The 26,588-nt window shown below is 46.8% G+C and overlaps 2 long non-coding RNA genes across 13 annotated transcripts in view; one reads left to right on the top strand and one right to left on the bottom strand.

Moving 5' to 3' along the window:
* The window catches only part of LOC114010945 (uncharacterized), a 46,244-nt gene extending 31,043 nt beyond the window's left edge, over positions 1-15,201 (top strand). For 2 of the 4 annotated variants that reach the window (XR_008748170.1, XR_008748169.1), the window contains exon 4: positions 9,592-15,201. This is a non-coding gene — a long non-coding RNA (uncharacterized LOC114010945). The remainder of the gene's footprint in view (positions 1-9,591) is intronic. The other 2 variants (XR_008748172.1, XR_008748171.1) reach the window with 2 other exon arrangements.
* A 6,875-nt stretch (positions 15,202-22,076) lies between these two features.
* LOC114010943 (uncharacterized) overlaps positions 22,077-26,588 on the bottom strand; it is a 19,548-nt gene continuing 15,036 nt past the window's right edge. For 7 of the 9 annotated variants that reach the window (XR_008748203.1, XR_008748205.1, XR_008748204.1 and 4 more), the window contains 3 exons: positions 23,980-26,588; positions 23,200-23,264; positions 22,077-22,332 (listed from right to left, as the gene is read on the bottom strand). The exon at positions 23,980-26,588 is cut by the window's right edge and continues 265 nt beyond it. This is a non-coding gene — a long non-coding RNA (uncharacterized LOC114010943). Of the gene's footprint in view, positions 22,333-23,199; positions 23,324-23,979 lie in introns of all 9 variants that reach the window. The other 2 variants (XR_008748202.1, XR_008748208.1) reach the window with 2 other exon arrangements.

Raw genomic sequence — 26,588 nt, 5'->3', positions numbered from 1 at the left:
AGATGTGTCCATGCTCAGGTGGCTGGAGCTCATGCAGCTACACGTGAGCTAACTTTAACTGAAGTGCTTTGGGTGCTGCCAGCAATGCAGATCCTGCCTAGAGCAAACTGTGGCAGTGATCTAGGACTGACCTGCATCTCAAGAGGGTTGCATTGCCCACCCTGAGCTCCCACAGCTGTATCTACCCATGCTAGAAGTTAGTGCAGATATGTCCCCGTTGTCCAGCAACATCCTCCAGCTCCTCCAGCACACAGAGCTGTTTGTTTTGCATCCGTCACCTTCCTCAGCCATCCCATCTCCCTCCCGTGGGGTGCAGCCCTTAGCGTTATCGTTACTGGTCCTGCCCCAGACATCAGCGCTGGAAGATGACAAATGACCTGCTCTTCCACGTCTCCTTTGGAAACTTGGAAACAGGGCTACAGACAAGTTCATCTGGGCTGTGGCAATACTAACCAACGCATCTCTCCGCAACCCCTGAGGGCTTCTCTGCATGCAAAGAGAATGGGACAACGCTGAGAGGATGAAACAGGCAAGAAGGCTTTTTGTTTACTTGCCGGTATGGTGTGCGGTCACCAAGCAGGGACCGGGAGGAACCTCCAAGCCTTGTCACTGTCTCTCCCTAAGGGCATTGAGCAGGGCGACACATGCTCCTGCAGCGTCCTGCCAGAACTTCTGCAAATGCTATGCCATGTGTGCACATGTGCAAGCTTGTGCTTTGTTTTGGGGTTGGGTTTTTGTCGGGGTTTTTTTCTGTCATAGGCTGCTGGCAGCTCTGGTACTATTCCCTCAGCCTGTTACGAGTGTACACTGAGCCATTCCCAGCCAGTTGGAGCTTTTCCACAAGATGGTACTCAGCCCAGTCTGTAATTGAAACAGGGCACGGATACTCCTGGGGAAGGCAGACATCAGCCAAAAACCCAGGCCGTGATAGTCAGAGATATTTAATATACAAATAAGAAGTTGTTTCATAAATATCTTATAAAAACTGTAATTTACTTCCCAATATTTTAGCAGATTATCTTAATGCAAACAGCAGATGTATTTCAGAACAATGAGACAAATGTTTAGCAAAATTAAAGTTATTCATGTGCAGTCACACAGGGAATATTTGCATGATATTTTACTAATTGCTCCGAAATCTGACTTGTAGCAAATAAACAAACAGGGGGAAAAAATAAACCAGCAGGAAGATTAGCCCCAGGCCTCTCTTTTTAAGTTCTCCGAGTCTTTCTTCAACCACTCAACTTTTTTCTCTGGCAGCCTGGGGTTCTTCCCCAGTCCCCTCATTGCACTTCTCAGGCCCGTTACCCTTTCGCGGACTCTGGGATTTCCCCTGGTAAGCGGATTGCATCTGAAAGGGGTTTGATCTTCTTCTTCCCTTGGAGCCCAGGTGCCCTTCCTCAGTCTGTGATTCTGCCTGCTCCCCTTCCCTGTTGCCTGGCTGTGGCCAATGAGGCCAGTTGCCAATTGTCACATTTTCTGGAGCATTTGGGGGCCATATTTTGCTCTTTTACCTAGCTTAGAGGTTGCCCCAGGTAGGATGTAGCCATACAGAAAAGCCCAGCAGAAATGGAGTGGATGGCTTTTTAGTGGCCGGGCATTCAGACGTGGGTTCCTTTAACCTTCTCTTACGAGTTTCAAGTTACAGCAGTGAGAATCGAGTTGTAGTTGCTGATTGTTATGACATTATTTTATGTCAGGTCTATTTATTTGCCCTCCTGGAAAAGAGAATGTATTCTGAGACGTCAAAATATTTTGTTCGCCTTCATTTGATTGCAAGAGGAGCCTTAGGTGAGGTAAGAAAAATGTATGTTTATCAAAATTTTGGTGCGCAGTAGGTGGTTACATGTTTGTATATATTTCATTCTCCTAAATTGAAGGAACACAGAGGGTGCAAAAAAAATCAAGCAGTGGGAAGTTAGCAAAGGTCAGAATTAAAATTGGTATGTCTTGTATGGAAATCCCATTGACTGCAGGAGCAAGTGAGCTGCCGCACTGGGAAGAGAAGTCCCTGGCTTCCCGCGACAGCTGCTTTTTGCCCAAGGTACTGGAGTATCTGGCAGCAGTGAGTGTCTCCTGTCATCCTTCTGTTGGTCGCTGTAGGTGGGTAGGAAATGCATTTTTTTTTACCTGCCTTCTACAAGCAAAGGGGAAATTTTTAAGCATCTGAGCCTTTAAGATCCCAAATCCCATTGTAAGTCACGTCCCTAGCACTGGAAATAGTCCCCGTTCCATGGTGGGTTCTGGAGTAGAGCCTGGGAGGTTTGGAGGGAATGTGTGCAGCCGCTCTTTGGGCATTCATAGCTTAGGCAGGTCAGTGGGGGCCACCAGAACTCAGGTGCTTGCTCGCTGGCGGTGCAGGTGCTGCGTTCTTCCAGTGCACACCAGGGCAGAGGGTTTCAGCCTGCAAAGTACATTGCTGGGCTTTGCTCAAGAGTCGCTGTCCCTAGGGGTGGGGGGAGCTATGGCTGCCATTCCCTGCAGTTTGTGCTGGGACAGCATCCCAGTTTGGTTGGGGCACCCATGGAGTCCTGGTTTTCAGCCTGACGTGGGCTGCACACCTCCTCTTAGCTCACACAACGTGCATTTGCAGGGTCCTGCTCTTCAGGCTGGCCAGCGTTTGCCTTTTGACTGGCATTTTCCTGGTGGTTGTAAAGTGCAGGGGGATGGGGATGCTGAACTAAATGCACAGGTAGGTGCTGAGAAGTCCCTAAACAGTAAGATCAGCCATAAATCCCGAATGGTGCTCTGAACTTTTGCTACAGTACTTCTGTCAGGCCAATTCTCCTCTAACCTGGTATGTTGGGGCTTTTTCACTTGGAACAGCCAAGGTAATGCAACAGGCGATGGGTACTGTTATCTGACTACATAGGAAAAGCGGAGGGAAGAACAGGGCATCATTGTTATTCTTTTCTCTTTAAAAGAGGGGTTTCCATTTCTTAAGTTTACATTTTGAACTCACTGAAGTCTTTCCTTGGCCTCTCCCATCCGCAGGTCACCGCAGGAATATGTAAAAAGGAAATGTTTTATTTTAACAGTGTCGAACAAAGTACATGAAACACACCCTTGCCACTGCATAACATTCCTTAAGTTAAATTGCAGAACCAAGCATAACCTTTTTTTTTCCCCCCTTCGGTCTTTTATTTCATTGAAAAGAGCTTGAAGTATAATATTCTTTCAGGAAGCATAAATTGTATTGCTGGAAGTAATAGCGATCTCCTAAGCAAAATCCCGTAGGACTCATGCCACTCTGCTTTCTGAAAAGCTGCATTCAAGTACATCCAGCGTTGCCTCTTTCCCGGCGGGAATCCTGACCCCTGTGCTTGTGGTCCTGCCTGGGGAACCGTGGACGATGCCAGAGCAACTGGGTATTTTTTTGATTTAGGGTTTGCCTGGTGTTTTGCCCTTTACAGGCAGTCCTGGGTCTCGGGAGAAGCTGTCAGACCCCTCCCCAGCTGTCCTCATTTGGGTCCCTCTTCTTGCCTTTCCATTCGCATGTGTAACTCCCGCAAATGTAAATAAAAGTTATGTACACGCACAGAGAGGTAAATAGATGCGTTTATCTTGGCTCAAGACAAGCAGCATCTCCCCAAGGAGCTACTTAGGAGGTTATGGAGAAGCCCACAGCAAAGTGCGGTGGGCTGTACCTTCCTGCATGTGTGTTGCAGAAATTATTGGCGTGTTGCTGATGTTTATGGTGAACAAATAGTTTATTTCTGGGCTCAGAAAGATTCCAGTGTAAATACTCAACTGGCAGCTAGCTGGATGTTTGCCACGTGAAGTTAAAAGGCCCGTGACCAATGGTGTCAGATTAACATTTCCAAGTTGGACAATGTACAAATGGTGTTCTTGGACTGGAATAGAAATAGATGAAAGTGGTCTACTGCAGTGCAAATAACAAACTGGCAACCAGCTGGTCATTGGAAAGAGAACATGCTATGGGAATATGTTTTGTGCAGAAATACTTTATTTTGGAGATAAGCATTAACAATAGGAAGATGAGGCTCGTTTAACAAGAACCATATGGTCTCATCCTGCTTTTATTTCACTCAATGGCAAAGACCTGATTGCCTTTTGTGGGTGCGGGATGGGGATTACCGATAGTAAATAAGGAGTACAATGAGTTGCCTGATCCACTGTTGCCTTTCCAAAGGTGTAAACACATTATTTTTAACTGATGTGTTGATATTTCAGGAGACAATAACTGAAAGGAAACAGAATTAGAGGTGCTTGTTGAAAAACAACTGCTTCCGACAAAATAAGCCAAGACAAAGATCTATTCAAGACAAAGTTATCAAACTGTGTGAAACCAAACCAGAAACATTTCCAAGCTGATAAGCAGAGAAGTAGTGGATGGGTTCATTTTAAAAAAAAACAAAAAAAACCAAAACAAAACTTCAGATTTTTGTGAGGAGGAAACAATAGCCTGTAAAAAGTATCTTACATGCAGATGGGGGAATAAGGCAGGGACTTTGCTGAGGTTTAAGTTGCTACACAATTTATTCTGTTAGCAATATAGTTAAAGATAATAGAATTTAGCATCATGGTTTCGGTATAGTCACAAAATTGATTTGTGCTACACTCACAAAAAAAAAAAAAAAGCGCAAGCCAAGGGAGTTGCAGCCTCAGTGGAAAATCCAGTTTTGGGAACTTTTCAAGGATGTAAAACATCGTCTTGAATTGTTTACTTTTATGGGTAGGAAGTAAAAAAGTGAAGTAAGGGTGGAATTGGCATCCTTACCACAGTTGGAAGGTCGCAGTAAAACCAGTACAACTCAGCACTTCAAACTCATTTTTAAAAATTATTTTGGTAGTCTTTCTTTTTTTTACAAGTGGCTAAGGTTTGTTATTTTGGTCACAAAAAGGCAGCAAGATGGAAACTCTGTTCCTTATCAAGGAAAATCAAGGTCTGAACATGAAAAAATATGCCGTATGCCGAGGCTCGCGGCTGCCTTTGGGTGTAAGTACTGGGTCCCATTGATTTCCCATGGCTGAAGACAGTTTACAACAGCCAAGGTTATCAGAATTACGTTACGTTACATATGTAGGTACATCCTTTTACTGACTGCTGGGTTTTCTCCAGAGTTTATTTTTCCTCTCTTTTTGCTTTAAAATGTAACTAATAGGGGAAGCGGTGCAGGTTGGGGTGCATGGAGACTCAGGCGGTCAGGTTGCGTGTCTTGGTTCATCGCTGCTGCCAACTCAGAACAGCCCTTCCCCGGGACTCGCTTCTCCCTTGCCTCTGCACAGATGGAAAAACAGACTTACACCACTTTTGTGGGTTTTGGGGGGCCTCCAGTGCCCACCTCAACCTCTCCATCTGAGAAATGCTGAGTGCCCAACCCAGACGTCTGTAATTTGGGGAACTGAGAGCGACCCCACGCTAGCTGGTTGTGCTTGTGATGGAAATACATGCCAAGTGTGGTCCTCGTCCAAAGCTCCTGGAAATGTCTGGAGGTTTCTGCCACATGACTCAGGTCAGGTTGTACACAGGTGAGCCCTGGTGGAACAGCACTTTGTATGCCAACACTTTCAGGAATCCGTTTTTCCAGGTTTCCAGCAATTCTCTAATAAAAAGGAATGAGAGGGGACTTAGGCTTGGCATCCGTTTATAGGAGCAGGATTAATTTGGCAATATTACCAATAAAGAAACAGCCATGCTCCCCTAAAGAGCGGGACTGTGCTGCCCCACCGTCCAGCTCCCCCAAAGCTGGGGAGAACCCTCTGGTTTCATCCTGCTTACTCCCTCACTTTGCTTCTCCCCAAGCAGCGGGGATAGCTGAAGGAGCCTGTCATCATTTTATTGCTGTTTCTAATAAACACATATGGTGATGCATATACCAAGAACAACAGCGAGTCGCTATTGTTCAGTGCACGGCCATATGTGGGCTGTCCAGCGGCTCGGCAGCTGCGTCGTGAGCGCTCAGGAATGTCGATAGCCCAGAGAGAAAGGAATGATTTTTAAGGGCTCTGAGCCTCACAAATAGTGCGTCTGCTTTACATACCACTGTTGCTAAAACAACTTCTGACCGTGGTGTGCCAAAAGCATAGATCAGGCGTTAGTCACCGCAGAAGTTTATAAGGTGATTAAATTTTTAGCAATTGCAATGCAGAAGCTGAGAAATTAGCCGAAACATGTTGGAGGGAGCTTTGCAAAACGAAAAAAAAAAAACCAAATATATATATATATAAATGTTTTGTATGTGTGTACATACAGATGCATCTGTATGTGTGTATTTATACAGCTAGTATTTCTCTTTTTTTTTTAACACCAGAAACTCAGGCACTTGTACATCTAGTACTTCACATCATAAAAACTTTGACCCCAGCACTAATCCATATTTATTTTATCCCATTGTACAAGGGTGAAAGGCATGCGATTTACCAATAGTTTGTTCCCCATTAGCTACATTTCCCTCTGGTCTCATACGGCTCAGCTTGGGTTGGATGATGCATGCTTGAGCGATGCAGAGGCAGCCCAAACGCGGTGGTTGGGTTGCCTTGCGTACATATGTGTTCCTAGCACTCGTCTTTTCCTGATGCCGTATTTACACAGCAACCTGACTGAAAATGAACAGCCCATCTGCACATATTCCTTTTTCCATCAGCGTGTTTGGGGGGGAGAGAGAGAGACTGTGCTTGAGGGAAAAGAGAAATTAAACTTAAAAGCAGGCAATGTTTTTTCAATTTTGGACAAACACAAGCAGGCAACTGTATCTTTATTTAAGCACTTGAATAATTTGACTGACTTGTGTGTGTGTGAGATGCTGAGTACCTACTGTAAATAAGGGGAGAGAGAGAAAATTGTAAGGGATCAAAAAATCAACTACTTGCATATGTCTCCAAGCGTGGATATTAGAAGCCTGATTTAAATATCAAAGTGCAAATGGTTTTGGTCAGTGTTTCTAACACATGGCGGGAAGTCCTTGGGCTTGTACTCCTTTTGTACACAGACCCCTCGCACGCACCATCTTCACGGCACACAAATTACCTGTATAATGGGATGTGATGTGCGTAACCCGTAAAGCCCCAGGACGAACCGCATCCAGGCATTCTCAGAAACCATAATCCAGCTCAGACTGCCAAAATCCACAACCATTTTTGCCTGGTAAACGAAACCACAAACATTTGCACTCTCAGATATCCCAGCAAAAAGTAAATATTCTATATGACATACTTTTCAATATCGTAGCGCGCGCACACACACACAAAAAAAAGAGGGGAGGGAAAAGTTATTTTACTTCTATTTACTCCATCTTGGGCAGTTCTTTCCAATGAGTAAAGCCGAAATGCCCACGCCACCTTTCCTTGGAGTAACGAAGGGCCATATTTTCATGGATGTACATGGCACTCGGTTCCTCCAGGGAGCTGTGGCAGGACCTCAAAAAACCCTGGGCTGAGGCCTGATTTTCAGAGGTCCCCAGCATCCCCCGGATCCTCTTAACTTGTATGCAACATGCAGCTTGAGATTGCGCTCAGCCCTCAGCTGAATCTTTGAAAACCTCATGATTTCTCAGCATGAGTCAGTGTTTTATGTAAGCCCAGCTCTCATTCCTCCGGAACGCTCCTGAGCTCGTAGCGCTTCGACACCCAAGCTCAGCTTCTTCATCCTTGCAGCTGACCACTCGGGTCTTCAACGGCAGCACAGCAGGCTCCCCGCGCTGCTCCAGGGGGCCGGCACCCTGGCACTGTGGGAACCGAGGCTGGAACAAAGTTGGGCTGGAGAAGGGACCTCCACTCCCAACGGGTGAGACCTTGGGCTTTCCTGTGACAGAAATGCCCATTGCCCATTCTGTCCGGCTGTTTCTTTGGGTTTTTTCCTGTTCCCTCCAGCAGCATCAGTGTTATCCATGCCCCTGCCAGAAAAAAAAACATTTTTCCATTAAGAATGGTAATAAAGGAGGACGCTAATGTGATGGGTCCCACTTGCTGTTGGTCCTCTGCAGGCACCTGGGGTGGCAGCTTCAGTTCACACCCCTGGCGCCCTGCTGCACCCTGAAGTTGGGTGCCAAAACAGATTTGAGAGGTGGATTATTACACCATGATTATTTTTTTAACCATTCATAATTATTTTTTAACCATTACTTGCGAATGAACTGATGTATATAAAAGCAGATAAAGACAGTGAGAGAAAGTGAGAAGCTAAACCTCATTTTTAATTCCATTTCAGATGATTTTCCCTTGAGAGGTGGAAAATCTCAACCCATGATGCTTACTCTGACTGTTTCCCATGCCCATTTTTGGGAGGGAACTCCTTGCTGGAGGGATAAGCCCTTCACAACCTCTCGGCATCAGCACAGTTCTCCCATTCCCCCTGGAGCAGCCAGGAACCCTCCAGCCCCTCGCCAGCAGGATACCCATGTCGCTCACCCAGTCCCCACCACAGCCAGATAGGAGTCAGCAAGGTGCACTTACGTTCCTGATGCACAGATCCTTTATCGAAAATGCTTGATGATGTAGGAGAGTAAAGCGTGAGGAAACATTGTGGTGCTCGTTGCTGTGCAGTGGGAAGCGGGTGGGAGGGATGGAGAAGCTATGGAGAGGGCTGAGGCATCCCCAGTATTTTGTATGCAGCTAGTCATACCCCAGCCCGGCTCTGCCTGCGGCTTGGAACATAGCCAAGGCATCCAAGACAATGAAACGGGTGGCCCAGAAGCACATTTTGGAGTATTTTTCAGGTACTGCTGGGTTTTCTTGTACAATTGGCTAGCCATTGGTCATGTGAGATCTGTAACTTAAATTTAGGCCCTAGGAAGAAAGATAGAAAAAAAAGATTTTTTAAAAAATATTGAACAATTTTCTAGAATGAATGTGATTTTTTTGTCCTACTGTCTTTAATCCCGTGGTTGTAAGTGAGTACAAATATATTTGCACTCCCCGTGTATCTAAGTGTGTACAAATACACTTGCACTCAAAGGCAGAAATGCCTCCTGGTGAGGTGATGAAGTAGTCTCTCACAAGAAATGTTTACAATATTTAGAAAAACCATGCAGGAACGTGAAGATCAAGCAAGGGGGAACACGTGCCAGTCCGTTCCACTACCCTACTTAGGTGCAGCTTGGTAACAGCAAAACAGCCTGCCATCTGATGCTGCGGGTGCTACGACCTTGTGCTGGCACCGTGCAGACCTCAGGTATGGAAACTTTCTGACAGCAAAATGATGGGGTGTTTCTTATCCTCATTAGTGCATAAATTTTAAATATGTGTATGTAGGGTCACAGCCAAGTTTCATAATGGTCATGACTGTAGAATGCAAGGAACGTGTGCAACAGCATCGGGATTAATCTCTTCTTCCTTGGCCACCCAAGGAACAACCAGCACTTTTCCCAAGCTGAGGATGCTGGCACCTTCATTCCTCCAGGAAAGGGCTCTGTTTAAACGTTTCTTTTCCCCCAGCTGTATCAGTCGGCCTCATAAAAGATGTAAACTCTCCATCCATGTGTGGCTGGCCCGTGCTGGTAGGTAACACTGAAGTGCTGACAGCCTACCTTTTGCTTGCACGTTGGCCATGGTCTTTCCTGATGAATTTGGGTAAAATCCTTTGGCAGCTTGCTTTGCCTATGACCTTCTTTTGCTCTTCTTTCACTGCAGACCTCAAAAGCAATCCTCTCAGACGTCACTCTATATATTTCACTGGAAGTGAAAGAGAACAAAACAAATAAAGACACAACTAGGCTCTTCCTCCATGTTGGTACTTTCTTCAGCCTTTCTACTGAGGATTTCCAACTGCATTTGTTGTCGTACAGTAAGGGCCCTGAATGAATTTATTGATGGTAGCTGGAAAAAAGGGAAAGAAAGGAATGAAATCCCTTGAGACAGAAGGTATGTCATGAACTTCCCCAAGTTATTTGCAAATGTTTCTGCCAGTATCAATAAATCCCTCAAATTTCAGGATAGGCTCCATTAATTACAGGATGGCATTATGTATTTAAAGGTTGTTGAAAGTTATATCTGCGATCAGTTATGTTTGAACTGCATGTTCACGTAAAATATTTGTTGTTTTAATACGTAGGCATGCACATGAGCAGCAATAGCATCCGTGGTGTTTTAATAGGCTTTTATTAGTTCGTACTCTCCTTGTAATCTTGTTTTACAGTATGTGCATTCAATGTGTTTGTGTCTATGCTCTTCATGCACACATCGCAGGATGCCAAAACATCCTTCTGCTTCCTTTTTTCCAACCACTTAGTCAGGCACTTGAACGCTTTCCAAATCTTGTTAAAAAACAGAAATAGTGCTATCACTTCTTTTTGTTGGAGTGCATGGAAAGGGATGGATGGAGAGGGCGATGGAAGGGTAGAGGAGGAAGCTGGATGGCTGGGAGGTGGGGGATCTTCATGGGTGAGCTCGGAAGAGCCTCGGTGCTGTGATGCCCTGACCTGATCTGGGCTTACTGCTCGCTGTGAAATGCAGGGCTTTTGGGTCACTTGCTGGATGGAAAAGCACTGCAAAGATGCTCCTTGTACATTATCTCCAATTTAAAATGGTTATGAAGCAAAAATTCCCTGCCTCAAAATCACAAGCCATTTGGCTGAGCTGACATGGATTAGTTGTGTTTATATTTTAAACTATCCCCTGCTCTTTTTTTTTTCCCCCAGGAAAATGTCATGTAACGTTTAAATGGGGTTCTTTTCCCAAGTAAAATAGATTTAAAAAATCAACTTTATTTTATTCCCTATTTTTTCCGGAAGCTAAACTAACTAGACAGGCTCAACCTAGATTCAAGAAATGCTTCGAATGTGTGTTTCTGGTGAGTTAAAAATTGCTCCAGAGACTGTTTGAAGTGTTTCAGTCAGGTGCAGACCTGCTGGGTACCACTGGCATCATGTCGTGCTGGTGGTCCTGGGACACCCTGGTAGACGCAGTGGTTTACCTCTGTTTTCTGATTCAAATAAATGTTTACTGGTGTGCATCTCTTAGACAAGGAAGCATCAATTTTGGCTGGAGCCTGGAAGCTGTGCTGTAAAGGGGGGAAAAAAAAAAAGAGCAGTATTAATGAGTATTAATTAACTAGATGCTATGACCACAGGGAGTGGGAAAGGGTGTTTTCCCTTTGATTGCTCTTGTAGATGTGGCTTCTCTAATGTCTACAGGCGGTTGAGTTCATCCCATTGCCGCGGCAGGAGGTGGCCGTGGCTGCCTTGGTTCCCTGCCTCCATGAGGAGGTGACGTCCGTCCGGTCTGACCGCAGTCACCCAGTGGGTTTCAAAGCATGCATTGATGCAGGCATGCGCCCACGTGCCCATACATACACGCAGAGCCTGGTGAGAAGCCAGCCCCTATAGCCTTCAGAAACACAGATACAAATAATGTCGCCTCACTGCTGCGTGTGAGGAAGATGAGTGCAAGGCTCCCGCTGCCTCCCAAGGGGGGCTGGGATTTCAGATTCAGTCGAGGAGCTCACTAAGGTGTCATGACGCAGCCATCGCTGGCTGTCTGTGCTGCATCCCACACTGGTTCATGGTCAGCAGAAAAGCTGGTCAGATAGCATTTATCAGATTTTTTTCTTGGCGAGTGCCCCACAATCTGAGTAATGTATTTTACAGGGTTTTTTGCCCAGATGACAGGCTTAATAGTGTAATTATCAAAAGCAGTCCTTTGATGGGTCTCAGGAGAAAGTTTGAAGGCAAATGCCGGGTTTCTCAGCGGAGCAGCAGCACCAGCCACATCCTGAGGAGCAGCCAGCCACGTGCCAAGACTTCTGCTCATAGCATCTCCTCGCAGCCATGGCCTCCATGAAACATCACAGCAGGGAAGAGCTGTCCAAACCCAGATAGGTAGCAGGAGTGTGTCTCCTCGGAGGGGGGGAAGTTGGTGGTATGTCAGCCCACGAAGCCTTCTGCCCTGTTACTGGAGCGGGGTAAAAGAGCCACTCCACAGGAAGAAAGAAGCAGGTGAGGAGCTCCTACGGGATGCTCTGCCCTCCTGGGGACGGCAAGCCTCAGCTCTAGCCCTCGGGATGCAGAGGTGGTAAGAAACGGTGGCGTATTTTTCACTTTGTTGAGGGTATGGCTGGTTTGAGGTCATGGGTTGGGTCTTCTTGCTCCTCCGAAAGCAAAGGACATGGGTGAGCCTCCTGCTATCGGTCTGCGCTTGGTCAGCAAGGATGGAGGACAGGTTGTGCAGGCTCACATTAAACTACATTTTTCAAATAAGTGGTGTCTTTGTTTGTTTGTGGGTTTTTTTTCAGGAGAATGACCCTGTTTACTTCAAGGCTGATGCACTTTTGGAAGTAATAACGATGGTGGTGGGGAAAATACCTCTTTCATAAGAAAACATGGTATGTAAACACACAGCACAGCTCAGGCCACGTCTTCATTTCACCCATGAGAAGTTTGTGCAAGTGCAGAAAAGTCTGGGTTTTTCTCCTGCCCCCCAAAGAAACATAATCCAGAGTTTATATCGGATGGTTTATGGGAGTTTATTGGAATATCCAACAGGGTTCATGTAGTGTGTCATAAGGTAAAGCCTGTTCATTGGTGATTTACAAGCAGTGTGTGCCGGTGTTACTGTAATTTATAGACCACAGATGGTCAGGGGGTGCCCCTGCTGACTTGTAGCTGAATAAGAAGCTGAGCCCTGCATGTCATCTGCTGCGGGTACCTCCGGCTCACTTCCCCAAATTAGTGCTGATCAAGACCTACCTTCCCACCCGGAGGGTCCCGAGACCTCTGCCTTACAAGCGGGGGCTGTTTCAGTAGGGGAGAGGCTACAGATGATTAAGGCTGGGGGGGGAGGAAAAGCCAAGCCTATCGGAATGGCACCCAAGGAAAATTGCTTTTTACGATAATAACTTCCCTTCTCAAGGCTGGTACTTCACTTGATGGGTTTTTGTCACCTGTTAAATGGAGAAGGAAGAATGTCAATCCCTCCTTTCATACACGGGTCTAAGACAAACATCTCCTCTACAAAAATTTATATATATTCGTAAATCTCCCTTGTAAAGACCTCTAGCATAGATCCTGTCTTTGTTCTCATCATTTTACCCTTTTAGGTAATTACTCTTTAACTGTATTTTACTACGACTTCCTTTCCGGCATCAAGTTTACCGATGTCTTTGCTTCTTTAAACCTTATTAAATAATTGTCTCTTTATTCCAGCAGCTCTTTCTGATCCCCCAGGAATGTGCTCCTGGTGGATGCACAAGGCAGAGGGAGGACAGGGATAGCAGCACGTCTCACCCAAATTTTGGGGAGATTTTTTTAAATTTTTTTTTGGCCAGGGGATCGGGCCCCTTTTGGCTTTGAATTTCTCTGGTTGACAAGGTTCGTCACACCGCCTCATCTTTCTCCCGGGCGTGTTTTTGTCTTGCTGCGTGTGGCCTTGTCCTGCCCACGGAAATCTCACGGTGGCCCCTGGCAGGATCTGCAGCCTTCGCAGGGACATGCTGGATCCAGGGACGCCTGGCGCTCTGCTCGCCCACTGCAGCAAGGTCATGCATTTTAACAAGGCACTGCCGATCCCCTTTTTAAAGGGCATTGCTTATGTTCTGTTAAAATGGGCTTTGAACTCAGCTGACCCTTCACCAGTAGGACATTTCAGGACTTTTTTCTGCCTGGACCACACTTGACACCTGTTGGCAAACACAGCTGTAAATGCTGCTGCGAGAAACCTGCGTCCAAGCTCAGAACTTGACTTTTCCCCCCCGCCCCCCCCGCCCCCCAAGAGTAAAGATGTAAGAGAATTTGGTGGCTTCTTTAGTTAATAAAAAGAAAAAAAAAAACCAACTTTGTTTTTCCTTATCAAGATGGGTGGAAAAAAAAACACCCTATAGACAAAAGAAGCAGAAGGAGAGCTGTAATGGAAATAAAATTGACAGCCTCTCAAAACTCAGGTGGCACTTTCCTTTTCCAGTTAATTACAGTTTTAATTACATGGCTTCTTGTGACTCCTTGATACCTAATAAACTAGACTCTGTGGGGCGGCAAAGTTGAGTTTTGCTTGAACTGCAGGTGTAAGGCTCAGCATGAAACATAAATCAACTTCTTAAACATGTTCCCAGGGTGTGTTCAGGCTTTTTCTTCCTATTCGCTTGTAAAAATCACATCTTTTCACCATTGTTGGGTAGGGGAGAAAAAAAAAAGGTCTGAAGCTACAATGCAGTGAGTATTACATTTGTGTCTTTGGATATAAAAAACCCCTTTTAGAAGGGGGGGGGCGGGAAAGGCACTTTTTAAACCTCAGATTGGATGAATTTTAAAGCAGTGTTGCATTATCCATATAGACCCTCTGTCATTATCATTTTTTTGGTGGGGGTCACATAACGTAGAAGAGGAAAGTACATTGGCAGCGTGAAAACAAGGGGAGATGGGTATGTGGAAAATAAAGGGACATTCAGCCCACAGGAGCTGCCTCTTTCGAACGTTTTCAAAACAGAGCATGCCTGTTCGTTCTTTGTGTGTTGTGCGATGGAGATGTGGGCTCCAGTCAGGTTCAAGCATAGTGCTATGTGTTACCGATGAGTGGGGAAACACGCTGATGAGCTGTTGCAGGGAAAAGCTGGAGGAAAATATGGTCGAGAAGTTCCCGTTGGTTTCAAGCCCAGGACATGTGATGGGGCCACGAGCCAGCAGCAGGGAGCTCTGTCACGACCAAACACTGTGACGGTCAGAGGGGATTTCACTGGAAGATCCCCCTTCTTCCCTCTTCCTGAAACCAAAAAAAATTGGAGGGAGAAAAAAAAAAAAAAAAGGGAAGGAGAAAAGAGGAGACCTTCACACATGGCATTTGGATGTTGGTGCAAAACATGAGTAACAAGGTCCATGTGTGGGACATGAGTGTATCAACAAGTTCTTCTCAACCTGTGAGACACAACCTTGGACTTTTTTTTTATTGTCTTCTTATTAGTTTTATCTTCAGCTTGTGATTTGTAAGCTGAAGTACTGGTTTTATACAAGTGCAAAAAAAGGGTATTCATCGTGAGTGGAAGGGACATAGCTGCCTGGTGAGCAGCTTTCCATGCCCAGTAGGGGCAAAGTGGAAGAAATTGCAGTGTCCTGCTTGCCTTTCAACATGAAAGGCCTTTCAACATGCAGAAGGTGCAGAGAGAAGGCTCCGCTTGGGCTGGACCACACGGCTAGATGGTCTTTCCTTCAAGCACTTCTGCAGCCCTTGAGCAAAACCCATCGCTGCTGCCCTCCTGCAAAGAGCCGGCTGGATCCATGAAACTATTGCTCTTCTCCTCGTTACCCCCGCCCCCCCCCCCCAAAAAAAACCCAACTTCCCCCTGCTTTGACACCTGTAGCAGATGGAATACAGCAATTGAGGGCAGGTGGCAAGATCTAACATGCAGTTTGTCGACGTGTACCTGTGCTATATACCATATACTGGCACTTCCACACTGCCTGGTCCACACAGGTGGCATTGTGACAGGGGCTTTGTGCCCTGGTCCTGGAGGACATCAGTGCCGTGGAGCCCTGGTGTAGCCTACATCACGAAAGCAGAGCAGGCACACCTTGGACAGACAGCTCAGTGTCCTGAAACACCAGCATTAACTCTGAGAATTAACTGGGGATGCAAAACCAAACCCAACCCTGCAGCCAAGTGAGAAACTGCAAGAAGAGAAAAGAGTTCCTCCTGCCTTTGTCCCGAATAAAGTGTTTCATCAGCTTTTTCAATTAGTCTTGATTTTATTTTTTAAATCCTGCAGAAAGGCAACTAAAGAGTTTTATATAGTTTCGTATATGGTTTTTCCAGAGTGGGAAAGGCAAGGCAAAATCAAGGAAGACAGGGAAAGGAAGGAGAGGAACAGGAGTTTAAAAGATCAAAGGCATTTCAAAAAGCCCAAAAATTAATGTCTCTTGTTCTAGCACTCCAATTGGTGTTGAGAGCAAGAAGAAAGGAGGAAAAAAAAATCCAATATCCAAAACGTTTTGGTTCACAGCAAAGAAACGAAGCAAAACTTCCCAGCTGAAACAGAGTACGCCTTTTGTTTGCTTTAAAATGCTTCCTGGGGAGCTTTTTGGACAAGATGAAAAAAACAAACGTGCGTGTTAGGGTGGGGGCAGGACACGTGTTTCTGTGTGTATGGAACTGTCTGTACCTGTAGAGGAATGAAGGCAGTGGGTTGATTAACACTGATAACATGCAGCTGTGGCCTTGCTACGAAGGCAGCGGGTTGATTGACATGGATGACGTGCAGCTGCAGCTTGTTCCCACCAAGGGTTAAATAGCACCGAGGACGGTGGGAGAGGGGGCTGGATGGAGGAGGAGTGGTGTGGTCTGGTCTTGCCTCTGGAGGAAGGAGAAACAGCAGGGACAGTAGAATCTGACTGATGGTAAAAGCCTTGTTGCAGCCTTGCTAGTGACAATTGGTGCCCCATGTGAGACAAACTGGTTTGGTCTCCAACTACAACATGTACCCAGAGGTGTGGGCAGCGTTCACCAGCTTGTTGGGAGCATAACCATGGCCAATGACTGGAGTAAGCTGCAGCATTGAGCTGCACAAAGTGTGAGGAGATGTTAAGGAGCACCCTATATCACATACATCCCTGCAGCGCTGCTGGTCTCGTTGTGGAAGTGGAGGGTTGCAGCGGTGTGGCGTGCGTTAAACCATATGCCTCCGACCCATATGGCAACGTGGTCTGAAGACTTTCAAGGCAGTTCCAACTTGGAAAAGGCTTGAAAAGTTTTCAAATGGGGTTTTTATGGTCTGCTGAAACACAAATGACCATTTTTCATTCTACGGGGGGAAAGTTTATCTGGAGGAAGGCGGGTGAGAGGCAGCCACCCTCCACCCCAGCCGCCTGGTTCCTGCTCCTGAGCCGGAGGGAGGAAGCATCGCAGTGTGGGGAGCGTATTTCTTCCCCAGTTGTCGGCAAGCTGTGCTTTAATAACGGCATAACAGATAGTGCATGAAGGAACATTAGCCGCAGGAATGATCCCATTGGGAAGGAAGCTTGGAAGAGGTTTTTCTTTCTACACTTGACACCAGGGCTGGGAACCTGGCACACATCTGTGCAAACCTGCCCGAGGACAGAAGGGACCAGGCATTGGAGATCTCACTCTTGCTCAAGGCAACCTCACCAAGGTGGGGTGGACTTAGCTGGACCTTGGTTTTTTTCAGAGCCAGGCACTGTACATCATGCGGGGGTAGGGTGCGTGGGGCATCTGAGCAGCAGCGAGTGGTGGGGGTCTTATGGCAGAGAGAAATCGTGCATGGCTGTGGCTCTGCCAGGGGTGGGGTGGGTGAAGGAACGGTGGTGGAGGAAGTAGTGGCACCATCCTCCTGGCTGCAGGAGCTGCTGGCAGTGCCTTGGCAAGAGCAGTGTCACCAGCACCCCCAACACATGGCTGCTGCCCTGGGCTCCCAGGCGTATTCCTTGTGTCCTTCCAGCAGACACGGGGGTGGTGGGGTATGGTGTGGGGTGGCCTTCATCCCCACAGTCCTGCTTGGGACACTGGTTGTTCAGTGTATAACATGAAGAAGTGACTGTGGCTTGCAACAAAAGCTGGTAAGAACCAAAAGGCATTGAATAAAATGGCTGGGGGAAGGGGGGGGGGGAGGGGGCGGGAAATAAATCTGCTTGTTCAATGTGTTTTACTTACCTGTAAAATTTTATGGCTAACTGCAAGGTGAAATGTCCAGCTACATGGCAGGCATCAGTGGCTTTCTCATGAACCACGTGTTTGTTGGGTTTTTTTCTTCTAACCTCAGCTCCTGGCATCTTGTAACTAAAGGAAAAAAGCAGTTTCCAGGAAAATGTAAAATAATCCCTCATTTGTTGGTTAAAAAAAATAATTCTACAAATTGAAAAAACAAAGAGGAATAGCATATCCCCAAGCTGCCCCAAATCTTGCTGCCCTTTAATCTCGTGGATTTGGAGAGGGCTTTGTGAATCTCGATGATCCCACCTCATGGCCTGTTTAAAGCTGGGCTGGAAGAGGCATCACAGCAGTGGAAAAATGCTCTAAACGATGGTCACGTACCCACCTCAGGGCGAGCGCAGAGCATGGGGAGAACTGCAGACCAGCCCCCAGCCTCCCTACCCCTGGTGAGCGCTGCAGACCTCGTCCCTCAGAGGATCTGTCGTTTTCTGGGTGAAGAAGTCTTACCATTTTAACCAGCTTAGGGGTTTTTTTGAGCTGGTCCCTCACAAACTCTGTCCAAGCTCACCCGAATGATGTTGGGTTTTAACTTTTAGGAGGAAAGTGACTTATGATTTTCTGAATAGCTACGGCGAGCCTAATGTAATAAAAGCCTGACCTATGTGATGTTTAGGGGCTACTGTACTATAAAGATTTAATAAGTTATATGGCAAAAAAGAAAGTATGGGGGTTACAGAAATCATATTAAAGCAACTAAGTAAATACAAAGAAGGTTAAAGTGTCTAACTCTATATGTTCTAAAGGCTAAAGCAAACCAGATCTCTTTTCTAGATACTTTTTCCATGTACAGTGGTAACTGGGCTGCATAAAAATAAGGCAAGTATTTAAAGACAGGCAAAAAAAAAAAAAAGATCTAAAGCATTTGGTTGGCATTGATAGCAATCATTTCAAAAAGCCCTGGAACATTTAAAGAGAATTAGAAAGGATTTTGCTGGAATCAAAGGGAGAGCACTTTCCATGGCTGGACATGTATTTAGGTATCTGCAAACTGATTACATCAGAGTGAGCAGAACAGCCTTGATCATTGAGGACTTTAAAACCAGAAGAAAGGGGTTTTCCTGTTTGGACTCTTTTTTTCTCACTCACACATCTTACAGCTTTCATTCTTCTGCCTGCTTGATGGTAACGTAACATTTATTTTGGCACGGAGGCTGGTGGAGTGCTTTGAAAGGCCCTGTGGCTCGAGCAGCTACAGCGTGCACCGAACCCATGGGGGTGAGCAAACCTGGAAATATTTAGGTTTAGGGAGTCTCTTTTTTTTTTTTTTTTTTTTTCTCTCCCCCCTTTCATCCTAACCTAAGGTTTTATTTTTACAAAGAAGTGGATACCTTCATGCTTCACCACAATATCCGCTGCGGTGCAGACGGGCTTACCACCTGCCAGCCCGCCGCCCCTTCGGCAATGCCAGTTCCATCACCAGCTCCCCTGCCAGCGTGCCAGAACGTGCCAGAAAGGGGTTTGCTGGGATTTGCCCTTGCAAGGTGATTTACCCTTGGTGTCACCTGGCAGAGAGAGGGTCATCATGGGCCCCTGCACCCTGGTTTGCCCTTGCCTCCTTCACACTGGTGGGTTTGGTGGTCTTTGCTCCGGTCTCCTAGGGCTGGCTGGGAAGGAGCAGGGATGGTGCTCAATCATCCCCTGCCGAGGGTGTAGTTCTGTTTTTGAAAAAAAAAAAAAAACCTACAGAGGGGAGTGAGGCAAAATGTTGGAGTAACCTTAAGCCTCACCGATGCCAAGAGGGGCATCTCCTCCTTCCGTGGGAGGGCACCCACCAGACCCCCAGGAGCCAGTGTGGCTTGTGAAGCCTGCTGAGAACAATTCCCATTTCACTTTTTTTTTTTTGCTTTTTTTTTAATTTTTATTTTAATTTTAGCTTTCTTCTGGCCTAAGCAAGGGATTTGGCCAGCGGGAGGTGTGGGAGCAGGGGAGAGGGGACTGTGGCAGAGGGGAGCAGGCAGGAGACCCTCCCCTCGTACAAGGGCTCGCATTGGCGGGGCTCTCCCTGGCCACCCTGCTCCTCGCTCCTCCCAGCCGGCAATGGACAGAGGACGGCAACGCCAGGAATGGGATGAGATCAACCGAATGGGGAAAACTGGGGGTGGGGAGAGTTGGGGCGGATGGGGAGTTCTTTTTTCCCTTAAGTCCCAACATATGTTCAATAGAAATTGTAAAGCTGGCAGTCTGGGGTGAGGACGGGACTGACGTACAGCAAATCCAGTGCACACAGGCGAAAATGAAAATGAAATTACATTCATCCCCCTCCCTTTCTACCATCTTTATGTTGTCAAATTCAGTAAAGAAGCGTTCAAAGTAACCCAGCTCCCAGCTTTCCTTTCCATTTGATGGAAAGCCTAAGCTGGTTTTAGGTCAGGGAATGTATTTTCCCGTGATTTCCCCTAATGATGTTTGTAAGTCACATGCGGGATCTCCAGCACGCAGGAACTGTCATATTTTTAAACTCTTCCATGGATTCCCACTGAGATCCGTGGAAGAGGTGGCATCCCTGCGTGGGCTGCAGCGGGATGCTGTGTTCCTGGGGTGGCACTGTGCCCAGGGCACCGCGGGCAGGCACATGGCAGCTCCAGCCTGCAGCCCAGGAGCCTGATTTTATGGAAAAGAAGTGGGGGAGAACTCACTTCCCACTGCCCATGGACAGGAACTGCTGCGAAGAGGGCTGAGTCACGTATTACAATACTTTTTTTTTTTTTTTTGAGGTGACCTTTTTTCCTTTTTGCAGTATTTTCCCTGCCACAGTTGTAATCCTAAATGCTAACGCACCGCACGGCTACCAACAGAGAGGCTTTACAGCACTGCGGAGAACTGGTGTGAAGGTAGAAATCACTTGACCTAAAGACTCTCCCCGGAGTGTCAGTGCTGCACGCTACATTTTCGCTCTGCCAAACCCTTTACTTAGCACATGCTAAAGAACATTTAACATTTAAAGATCTCCTCTGTACATCCTCTAAATGTCTCCATCCTCTGCTTTTAGATTAATACGTCTTCTGTGAAAATTAGATAATTGATTACAGAGCTGTATTATTTACAAATGAAGTGTTGTTCATGTATTGACCTTTCATTTCTATAGCTCGATACTGGTCCTTGTACAGCATTTTTAATTAGGGAAATGGTAACAGAATCAGAAGAAAAGAGGGAATAAAAGAGCTTCTGTGGATGCTTTTAATAAAAGGAAACTTTCAGATGACTTGCACATTTAAAACTGCAAAAAAAATAATGTTTGGTCAGATTCTACAATCCAAGTCGCTGTTTGGTATGAGAAAGACATCTTCTGCTTCCAAAGGCACCACAAGTGGAGATGCAGGGGGAAGGGGCTGATCAATAGACACGAGTGAGCATGTGCCCTTCACCCTGCTCTGGTAGCTCTTCTGCACCACGGGGTTCATTTCAGCCCAAGCTCCCTGATGAGCAACCAGCAAAGGCCACCTTCACATTTCAAGAGGAATGGCACTGATAAAACTGGAGGACTTGGGCATGTACAGAAAAGCAAAGCTCCCAGACCTGGTGGCTATGGGGCACTGAATGCTGCTGCCAAAGATGCCAGGAATGCCAAAGGGGCAAAACATAGTGAATTCACCCTCCTGAAGCAGGTCAGGCTCCTGTGGAGCCTGGCTGGATTAACAGTGCATCCCAGAAGCGGGGTGGGCTGGGCAGTGGCCGGTCCAGGCAGCCTGAGCCCCCGCCGCAGCCACGCTGCCACGCTCGGCAGCCAGGAGCTCAGGAAGACTCAAAGCCAGCTGAAAGAGGGATAAAGTGGGGGGAAACAGGAAGAAAAGATGAAATATGGCATAAACATAGTCCACAGGAGTTTGAGGTTTAGAAAGAAATATGTTCTGCTTGGGAAGGGGAAGGATACCTCATGAGAGCCACTAACAGGCTTGGGAAAGCTTTGGATTTCAAGAACAACCAGGAAAAACCTCTCCTGCCGTGAGTCTGACATAGTCCTCGTGTAAATGCTTCCGTCTGTTGGCGTCTGGTTTAGTTTGACCTCTTAAATGAGTAACTGTTTCTGATGAACCCGGGGATTTGGTGGGGAGAAGGCGTGCTGGCAGCAGGCAGCTATCTGTGGCGTGCAAGCCCAGCCGCGCGCGATGCTTGCCGAAGGTGGCTGCTCAAAAGCAGAGATGCTCACCAACACACGGGAAGCATAAACCCTTCCAATCCCTTAATTTCCACTAATACAAGCAGACAAACAACAAAGAAATCACAAAAGTCATCTGAATTTAGCTGGACGATGTGCTTCTAATAAAACTCCAAACAGACAGAGCTGACCTCGGGTTGATTCCGCTCTCCTTCCCCAGGAGGGTGAAGGAGGATTTTCCACTTGGACTTCAATGGATTCAGACCCATGAATTTAAATATGTGAAATATAAAGCAAATAATTTTGTTTCTGGGTAACAAAGATGTTATTTAATATCCTTGCAGCTATAAAGGAACTCTTGTAACTGCAGAAGGAGGGGGGGGATAATCTTTTTATTAATGCAACAGAAGCATATTAAAAATGTCTGTCATTGGAAGTCTGGAGAAAAATATTAGGTTCGAATAAGGTCATCGAGGAAGGATAGAGGAAAGTAACGGAGGGAAGGCGTTAAGTACGTTTTCAGCATCCTATGGACGCAGACCAATAATAGCACGTCACTCTTCAGAGGGTCTGTTTGGAGGCACTTTTTGTCCCAGTACACATGGTCTCATGTGCAGCATCCACTGAACCTATGAAAAAGTAAAAAACCAACACATCAGCGTCCTTCAGTGCTCTTTGGGGAGCGGGAACGTGCTGCTTTGCAGGCTGAATTGCTTGCAGTGTGTACTTTGTCTGAGGCATCTCAGTTACCATTTTCTTGCTAAGGGGCTGGTCCTGTCCCCCTCCAAGTACCACCCAGCAGTGATGCCCTGTTCTTACCGAACAGTCACTCCTATTCAATGAGGGTGCAAGGAACAAAATCAAATGTATCGCCAAGGCAGCTGAACTAGTTCTGCTGTTTATGGTCAGGGCTGCCACGCAAGCTAAATCGTACATCCAGGACACGACCCACAGTGTAGTTTTGCACGGGGCAGCAGCAGGCTCCTGGCATCCCCAGCTTGTGCCTGTCACCCCATGTCTGCACAGAGGAGTCCCTAAACAGGACCCAGCCACCCCAAATGACCAGATTTTAGCCCTCACCACAGCTGAAAATAGGAGATGGGGGGAGCTGCTGCCTGAGCACAATATATCCCATACATCCAGCTCGCGGGGCTAAGCAGGACGCGGGGACGCCTCAGATGTGGAGCCAAAAGGGAGCACTCCGGCTACCTGGGATTTTATAAATCTTTCAGCTATCAGTCTTTCTGAGCTCCAAATGCAAAATCCAGCAGCCCAGGATATCATGTGGATTTATGACTTGGAATTTATGAACTGGTCTGGATAAAATAAGAACTGCCTTGACTTTTTTTTTTCTTTTTTTTTTTTTTTTTGTGTGTGTGTGAGGAAAAGAAATAATGAAAAATGAAGACTGATTTTTTTCCCCCTTTTCAAAGCTTGCTGTTTATACAAACATAGATGTTTTGTATATATTAAATTATTTTGATTTTTCTTCTTACCTGTGTGCTTCCTGGGGCTGGAAGCGGAACAGCACAAGCAGCGTGGCTCTCGCAGGGTTTCCTGCCTGGCAGGAATCACACAAGAAAACATGGTCTTGAGGCATTCCCAGCCCTGCTCCTGGAGCTGGGAAAGGTGCCGGGAAGAGTTCAGGGAGGTTTTGGATGTTTCCAAGCAGTAGGATAGCTCCCCACTATGCCACTGCCCCTCACCTTTTTTCAACACTTTTTTCCTGAAATAATTTTTCAGCCCTTGTTATGTTTCATTTGTGGCAAGCTGGGGTTTCAGGTGTGCATACAACGTGTACAAGTATGTGTGGGTGTACATCTGTGTATGTGTGTGTACATGTGTGCATATTAATGTGTGTACCTTTGTACAGCTATAAGTAGGCAACAACTATAGATACACAACTACATATACATAAGTACGCATGTACTTATGTACACACATACATATGTATGTCTGTATGCACACAGACATGTACATATAATGACATATATTACATATATTATTATGTATTATACATATAATTATATATAATTACATATATTACAGCTGTGTAAATATACACATGGATATATACATTTATGAGAGGGTTTTATGGAACATTTGTATATTTCTTGATAAGAAACCAACACAAACTATCACTTTTTCTATAATACTATTGAACTGCATATATTTTGCAGGAAAACCCACCCCAAAGGACTTTCTATCCTTATCGGGAACTTACGGCCTTCCTTTCAGTTTTTCTCATCTTCTAAAAAAGAAAAGATGGTATTTACCTTGGTCAGGAGGAAAAACTGGCAGATGTATTTTTGCCATCTCTTCTGATCGACCCTTCCATACCGTTGCCCACAGTTTCTGGGTGGTTCTCTTTCTGCGATCCTGGAGTTCTTTCCTTTATGGATCAAGGTATTAGGAAAAAAACAACCAAATATACAGCCCCAGCCTTTCAGCCTACCACTGTCCCCATCCCCTTGGGCACAGGCACTGCCAGGCTGTGCCAGCCCCTCCCCCCCCAGGCTGCTGAACCCTTCACACACAGCTTTCACCTCCTCCCATCTCAAGCTGGCACCACGTAGATGCTGATAACGCTGGTTTTAACCTCCACGTGAGACCTGCACACACCAGGGAGTCTCTCCTAGGGCTTCTGCCAGCCCCCTACGAAGTACAGGGGCAGTACAGGGAGAAAATGCCAGGAGGAGTGGCGTGATGCAGGATGCTGGCACCCCTTTCTCCTGGTGGTACCCCAGCCACACAGATGATGCTGCACCAGCACTGGGGGATGGGGATGATGCTCCTGGAGCAGCTCAGTTGTGCCCTGTGCAGGCAGAGCAAACCTTTACATCACCTGCGGTGCCTGGATAACCTGAGGTGGAGGTGCTAGTCCCAGCCAAGGAATTCCAACCGACCAACCAAACCCTCCCAGCCCCTCTCCCGTTGGCCATGGACTGGAAACACAACGGACTTGGCCTACGAAACATCAGCAGGTTGCTCTTTGTGGGCCCGAAGCAAAATGTTTTGCTTTGTTTTTAATTACCACACATTCAGAGCGGTTTTCAGCATGACTCATGTCCCAGGAATAATTTGATTTGGGGGGTTTGTTTTAAATAAAATTAAGAAGCCCAAACCATGTCTTAGAGCTAGATAAAACTGCTAATTAAAAAAGAAATCCACAATTTCATTGTTTTTTAATTATTCAAGTGTGAATTTCCTGATTGCCACCTCTTTTGAAGCTCAGAAATGATGCAGTGAGCCACCAGGTTTGGGGTGAGAAGGCCAGCAGACTTCTCCCGGCCTCAGCACCTCCCCAACCTCAGCTTTGGTTAAGAAAGTTTGCTGGGAATTTCATGAGAATTAATGAGATTTAATGAACAGCAAGGGCAGTGGTGGCAGGGAATACGTCCTTCCAGGTTTCGCCACACCAGGCATCTGTACCCCTGCCACCGCAGGTATTCACTGTGGTTCCATTCAGGCAGCGGGGATTTTTGGGAACAGAGTGGGGGCAATATGAAAACAAATTTTTCTCCTCCACAAGCCTTTCTCTGCCCGCTTTGCTCGTCGCCTGCAGCCGGAGGAGGGTAGGTGATCTCGCTGTGACACAGGGGACGTGGTACCCTGTGGCGGAGTGGTTGTGCCAGCGCTGGCCAGGGCTGGGGAGGGCAGGGGGCAGCTGCAGTGCCGCAAGGGCACCCCAACCCTCTCACCCCTCTGCCTGCAGCACCCAGCACCAACACCACCCACCAAACCAGAATGCCAAAAGCATCCTCACTGGGCTGCTGGGTGCCGGTATGCGGCTCCTGCTTTCCCCCGTCCTGTGGTCCTGCCATTGAAAATTCTCTCTCCATCCAAGGGCAAGGGAGGGGGCTGGGGGCAGGCTCTGGTGCGAGGCACAAAGTGTCTGGACCCCGCTAAGTTCAAAGGCACCCTCCCTCTGCCCCAAGGAGGGATGTAGCCGGCCGGAGGATGGCTGGAGGCCACACAGACGGGAAGGTATGTAACAATCCATTTATCACTTTGCAAATATTAGTGCTGCTCGCATTTGCTGCAGCAATATTTCTTCTTGGAAATTGGTGAAGTGAGTAATAACAATGTTATTTATTCTAAGACCTTGGAACTGAGAAGCAATAACAGGGGGGACTGTTCCCTTGAAAGCTTCGGAGGTGCTGGAAATAAAAGGCGGGGGGGGGGGGGAGAAAATAGACCAACAAAGGTCTGGAGGAGAGAAAGCCATTGAAATCTCTTGTTTAATTTCGTTGCCCCAAAGGTAATAAAATGCATTTTGCAATGATTTATATATAAACAAGGCGGGGTGTGAGAAGGGCAAACATTTTTCAGATTCATCTCTGGCTGGCACATCCTGCGTGGCAGCAGGCGCTTTTCCCCCTCTGCCCTGCCGGCACCGTAGGGTTTGTCCCCAGCAAAGCGCCTGCTCTGCCACCGAGCCCGCCTGTCCCCTTCTCCCATTTTTGTTGCTCCCCCCAGCATCCCTTATCTGAATATATAAGGCTGCCCTTTGCTCAGATTTATGGGCCAGGGCAGCGCGGTGTGTATTTACAGTCTCCTGACCTGCAGACCTCCAGCTGAAGGCGAGCAGGAGGAAACCAGGGCCCGTTCCATAAACAGAGACAGATACGAGGGGGAGGCGGCAGGAACCACGAGCAGCACTTCACATTTTTAACTATTTGGCCGAGCCAAGGAATTAGCGATTAGATTAGGGGCAAAGAAAAATGAGAAGCAGGGTTAAAGATTTGGGGAGGGGAGGGGCGGGGGAGAGAGCGGCAACCGGGTTTGGCGGGGGCGAGAAATCCAAAGTTAGAGGGATTTTAGACAAGGTTTTCTGGGGCAAAAGGGAATAGGGATGAATCTCCAAAGCTTTTTGATCAGAGAT

This window comes from Falco peregrinus, chromosome 7 (assembly GCF_023634155.1).
Source record: "Falco peregrinus isolate bFalPer1 chromosome 7, bFalPer1.pri, whole genome shotgun sequence".
Classification (NCBI taxonomy): domain Eukaryota; kingdom Metazoa; phylum Chordata; class Aves; order Falconiformes; family Falconidae; genus Falco; species Falco peregrinus.
This window is presented reverse-complemented; position numbering and strand designations above follow the sequence as displayed.